The 6090-nt window shown below is 46.9% G+C and overlaps 1 long non-coding RNA gene across 1 annotated transcript; it reads right to left on the reverse strand.

Annotated features, from left to right (window-relative positions):
• Positions 1–2916: 2916 nt before the first annotated feature.
• Positions 2917–6084, reverse strand: LOC122544038. Its single transcript, XR_006310231.1, has 2 exons — positions 5915–6084; positions 2917–5759 (listed from the first exon to the last, which is right to left on the reverse strand). It is a non-coding gene; the product is annotated as an uncharacterized LOC122544038 (long non-coding RNA).
• Positions 6085–6090: the final 6 nt, after the last annotated feature.

Genomic DNA, 6090 nt, shown 5'->3' on the forward strand with positions numbered 1-6090 from the left:
AGTATCAGTGTGTGAGAGATTGAGTATCAGTGTGTGAGAGATTGAGTATCTGTGTGTGTCTGAGATTGAGTATCGGTGTGTGAGATTGAGTATCTGCGTGTGTGACTGAGTATCTGTGTGTGAGATTGAGTATCTGTCTGAGATTGAGTATCTCTGTGTGTGTGCGTGTGAGATTGAGTATCTGTGTCTGTTTGAGACACGACCCTCTCTCCCTCGTAGCCCTACACACGGATGAAAAAAAACCCACCATTTCGACTGGGACAACACATCTATCTTGGGACAGGCTAAGCAAAGACCTACCAGAGAATTGCTAGAACCCTGGCACTCCAACCACGCCATAAACAAACGCATAGATCTTGATGCCATTTATTAACCGCTCAGAAAACAAACAGGAAATGACATCACCACAAACCCCAGGAAGCCCATCCAGGAGAAAGGTATAAATAGAAAGCAGGAGACAACAGCTTCGCTTCACTTGGAGGTCGCCACTGATGATGTTACCTAGCCAAGTAATGAAACGTCTGGATATCACACCTACAGCCCAGCGAGCAAACCTACACCCTAAGCCTGAATATCTGTGTGTGAGCCTGAATATCAGTGAGTGTGTGTGAACATTGTGTATGTGTGACATTCTGTATTTGTGTGTGTGATCAGAGTATCTGTGTTTGTGCTCATGTGTGATTGAATATCTGTACGACTATGTCTGCGCAAGATTATTTCAATGTGCATCATGAAAGATTGACTGTCCCTCGCTATATACACACACACATGAATACGTGTGTCTGTGTCCCTACCTCAGTTGTGCCCACTCCTTTGGGCTTACAGTTGTGTATACAGATTTGTGCACGTACCTGTATATTTCAAAAGGCCTTTCTCTCTTTATCTCGCCCTTTGAGCGGACGGTTGTGACTGTGTGTATGTCGCCACTCCCCACACCCTATGTGCATTTCATTTTTTAAAAAAAAAAATCAATGATGGGTAATAGGCATCACTGGCTGTGTCACTGCCCCTTCAGGTGGTGGTGAGCTGTTTTCTTGAACCACTGCAGTCTGTGTGCTGCAGTTAGGCCCACAATGTCCCTTAGGGAGGGAATTCCAGGGATTTTGACAACAAAGGGACGGCCGATATATTTCCATGTCAGGACCGTGATTAACTTAGGGGGAAGCTTGCAGGTTGTGGCATTCCCATGTACTTGCTGTCCTTGTCCTTCTAATTGGAAGAGGTCACGGGTTTGGAAAGCGCTAAGGAGCCATGGCGCGTTGCTGCTGGGCCCCATGTAGATGGCACACACCACTGCCACTGAGTGTCGGTGGTAGAGAAAGTGGATGGTTATAGATGTGATGCCAATCAAGTGGAACTCTGTGTTACTTGGAAAATCCAGAAAAATTGACAGGACTTGAAAAATAGGAACATGCGATCTCTCATGCCTGTCCCTCCAGCTGGCAAGATCATGTTCGATCTGCTCTAGACCTCAACCCCTCTTTGGTGTCAACTTCTCAAGGCCTCCACTTCATCAAGATGAATCTACCTCCCTCAGGGCCAATATTCACCACCCTCTGACAGGAGACATTTGAGGGAGTGTTTTGTTATTTCTGTGACTGTCTCCCCTTTCTCAGGCTTGTTCTCCCCCAGCAGAAAGATTTTCTCAGCATCAGCAGAGGAACCTCAATTATCGGGTATTTGACAATCCAAATATTTGGCAAGGCGGCCCCAATGCTGGGCTAAACTGCGTTATCTGGCATTCCATTAACCGAACGAAATACCCCCCAACCTTGTCCTTCCAGTGATCAAGGTTTTTCTGTACATGAATGTGAAAGCGTGCGGTTGCTGTGTCTGACTTGTACACTTTGGTGAATGAGTCTGTGAGCGTTAGTGTGTACACACGAGTGGGAAAGTGTTCATGTGCGCATGTTTGTGCCTGTGATTACAGGCAAATTGGAGAGAACACCCACAAAGTTCATAGTCACACAGCACAGAAACAGATCCTTTGATCTAAATTGTCTGTGCCGACCAATTTCCCAAACTAAACTAGCTCCACTTGCGTGCGTTTGGGCCTTATCCCTCTAAATCTTTCCCAACCACGCCTGTTAAATGTACCTACCACTCCTCCGGTAGTTCATTCCACATACCAACCACTGACTGAGAGACAAAGTTGGCAATTCCCTATTAAACCTTCCACCTTAAATTCTTTACCAATTCCGGGGCGGCAGTTGCCAGGCTCAACTAATAGTCAAAACCAGATCACTAATGCTTAAACGGTCAATCACCCCAACTGAAAGAAAATATGGAAAGAAACAGCCTTGGCATAAAAGTAGCCTGTTTGGGCTGGAACGTAACTCAATAACCTTGACTTCCTCGGTAATCCAACACAGAACCACTTAGAGGTGTTTTGCAACTTATTTTCTGTACAGTGGTATCTCAGAACAAGTACTGAAAGTACTACAAAATGATGAGAGCCAGAAAAGTACTAACATCAGTGCACTCTGTCCCACACATTGCACTGGGGCCATGTATCCTGAATGACCTCCAAAAGCCAGCAGTCCCTGACAGGCAGTGAGGCCCCAGTATGGAATACGTCTAGTTTAAATAGGCTCATTAGTTTGCATATACCTGAATTAGATTAAGTGAATAAATTTGCTTTAAATCAAAGCATGTCTTCTCATATTCATTCTCATCTGACCTTCAAGAAACCATGCGTTACCTTCAGCCTCATGCCACAGTAGCACATTTCTGGGGAAGGGTCACTCAACACGAAATATTAACTCTGATTTCTCTCCGCAGCTGCTGCCAGATTTGCTGAACTTTTCCAACAATTTCTGCTTTTGGTTTTGATTTGCAGTATCCGCAGCACACTCAGTTTTTAATACAGCTGTCAGTGTTGTGCTGTTCAGACAGTAAATAAGACGGCACAGCCTGTACAAAGTATATAATCAATTGTATTTCCTTCTGGTAGATTTACACTGATTTTGAGGCAACAACACATTACAATAACATTGAGTAGTACATGGAGATATATGGTATCACAACTCAACCAATCATTTCATATCCGTTTTGGGGGATTGGGGGCAATAGACGATAAAAAAAATTCTTTAAATCCTGTCCCAAGAAAGATGCAAACATCTGCCCCCCCCACCCCAATTGTGTGGAAAGCTCCACAGTCAACCATTGAACTGTACTACACACAAGGTGCACTGCTTGGGAGTACAGTGAAACCACAAACGGACCTCTACTAATGCCACATCAATGGTGCTGGGAGGCAATGGCAGGGGGAATCTCTCCACATTTCCCAGAGTTCCGGCCACCCAAATCCACTTCCACCCACCCATGGGTGAGCCAAGCATCTTGAGCATACTCACCACCTGTTCGTCCCCAAAACCCAGCATGTGCCTCAGGGTTTGGACTGATGGGTCAGACACAATCACATTTCGGGAGGTGGGGGGATTGGCCAAGAATGGAGGGGGATAGAGTGATGGAAGAGATAGAGAAAGCAAGGCTATAGGGAGCAGGGTTGATGACTGGTCTTGGGGGGAGGGTTGCAAGAGAGAAAGGGTGATGGAGTAGTGGAAGGCTATAGGAGTTTAAACATTACAAACAGATCTCCAAACAGGTTAAAAGCTTCAAAATGAACCTTGCGAACATTAACTATACGGTCAGTGTTTTACACACACTGAGTTGTACACAGTGCTAGGATCCCTTTGACTTGCCAGACATTAACCGCAGATCAGTACACACTCTATGGAAAGATTTAAAGGAAAAAATAACGGAAAGAATCTCATCACTCAGTAAACGATAGGATCCCTTCCCTGCTCCAAACAAAACCTGGTGTTTTGTGTTGCTTGTATAGAGGGGACACAGGTGGGATCTCATACACCAAAAAGTCTCTCGATAAACCACTTCCAACACACAGCATCACCTGAATGTGACCTTCGATGAACAATCCCTTCATTAACATCCTCCACACCCCAGGCACTGGGCTGACCCCTCACAACAGTTACTCTGCCATTGTCCAAAGGGAGGTCAACAAGGAGGCCATTTTGAAAGGAAGCCATTTTGCAAATTGGCTTGAAAAGTTGGCTCTCCCCCTACAAATGCTGCCAGACCGACTGAGACCTTCGAGAATTTTCCGTTGATTTTTATTTTGTTAAACGGGTCTGCAGTGTTTCGATCTCGCTGTAAAAGAGCCAATTCATCTCACTTTTAGCTCTTTAGTTTCACCTGAAGCCCATCAAACATGGAGGAGGCCCTCTCCAAACAGCACGTTGGTTTCCTCTCTTTTTAGTTTTTTTAAATCATTATCTGCTCCAAACGTCCAAGAGAAAAAAAAAAGCAGATTTTGACGTGCATGCGTTTTGAGTCTCTCCCCAGCCTCCTTTGCGTTTCTCTGCCTCTGATTTTCTACACAGCGCGGGGCAAGGTTCTCAAGTACTCACTGTTCAGCACCTTAGCGTGACGTCTGTTCCAAAATGGCAATGAGGAGGGGGAAGAGATGTGGGAAGGAGGTGGTGTTTGGGCAGCTCAGGCTGGCGAGGGGGTGAGGGGAGAAGAGCCCCTTCCCCACCTGGTCACACTCACCAACAACACGAGCTGGAACATCTTGCAGAATCATAATTCCGGAGAGGGGTCCGTGAAGAACACAACAGGTTTCTAAACGTCAGGAAGAGAGGCTGACAGGGGCAGAGAAGGGAAAAGCACACAAATTTTCACTCAAAGGGGAAAGGGCCCCACAGACACATCGCGGCTCAGAAAGGAGTGTCGGCCGAGACAGAAGTTGTCAGTGGCAGCTGTTGCTCCGTCATGGGCCTCCACTTGGCACCTCGTCTAGGCTGATGGACAGCCATGAACATGCCAGAGAGAAACGTGTGTGGGGGTTGTGTTTGGAGGTTGGGGAGGGGGTTGCGCGCATGTGACAGATAGGAAGTGTGGGGTGGGGTGCTCAAAATTTGGAAGGTACAGTACCCTATATGGTGGATAATATCCCTCTCAACTCTGCTGTGAATGAGGGTGGAGGTGGAGTAGCAGAACACACAAAATTTATTCAAACTCTCAAATGCACGTGCGCACACACATACTTGTAGACTCAAATGCACATGCATCTGCACACAGTACAGACACACAGATTTGCAGACAGGTGCATTCACACACACATTGATACATGCACATGCATTTGTGCATAAATATGCACACACACATTTGCATACAAACTCGCAGTCATTTGCAGATGCATATTTGCAAATGCATGTGCGCAGACATCCAAACACACACGTGCACCCACACAGGTAGAGACACGGACATACTCATGTAAACATGTGCACCTGCACTTGCCCATGCGTGCGCGCACACACTGCCACGCTCACTTGCATCGACAAAGCTGCTGCCCCACCCCGATCCAACCTGAGGTGTGAGAAAGGGGGATGCAGCAACAAAACGTCAGCGAAACAGCAGGGCCCGGGCTGTTTCCTCACCGCCATCGCTCACACTCCCAAACACTGCTTTCACTGTCAGAAAACATCCAAACCACACAACCTGTTCTTACAAAACAAAGTGTCTTTGCGATGGGGGACGGGGAGCTTTTGCTGGTCCTCTCTCCCTCACACTTCTTTTCTCCTTCTGCACAAACCCTCTCACTCACGCAACATCTCCCTCCTCACTAACAGCATCCTCTCACAAACCGTTATACCCTCTCACTCCGAACTCATGCACACACTCTGCTCACTCCACACATCCAGCTTCAAACACACACGTCCTCCTCACCATCAAACCTCAGACACAAACCCTCTCACTCACGCAACATCTCCCTCCTCACTAACAGCATCCTCTCACAAACCGTTATACCCTCTCACTCCGAACTCATGCACACACTCTGCTCACTCCACACATCCAGCTTCAAACACACACGTCCTCCTCACCATCAAACCTCAGACACTCACCCTGACCCTCCTCACAACCTCTTTCCCCTCATACTTCTCTCAACCACCCTCACTCTCTCGCTCTGACACCCCACTCACTCTCATCTTTACTTTTGAAACAACCTGAAACACCGGTTTCTTCTCATGCCCTCTTCACACTCACTCATCCCTACATATTCCCCTC

The sequence above is a fragment of the Chiloscyllium plagiosum genome, chromosome 45, assembly GCF_004010195.1.
Source record: "Chiloscyllium plagiosum isolate BGI_BamShark_2017 chromosome 45, ASM401019v2, whole genome shotgun sequence".
In the NCBI taxonomy this organism is placed as follows: Eukaryota; Metazoa; Chordata; class Chondrichthyes; order Orectolobiformes; family Hemiscylliidae; genus Chiloscyllium; species Chiloscyllium plagiosum.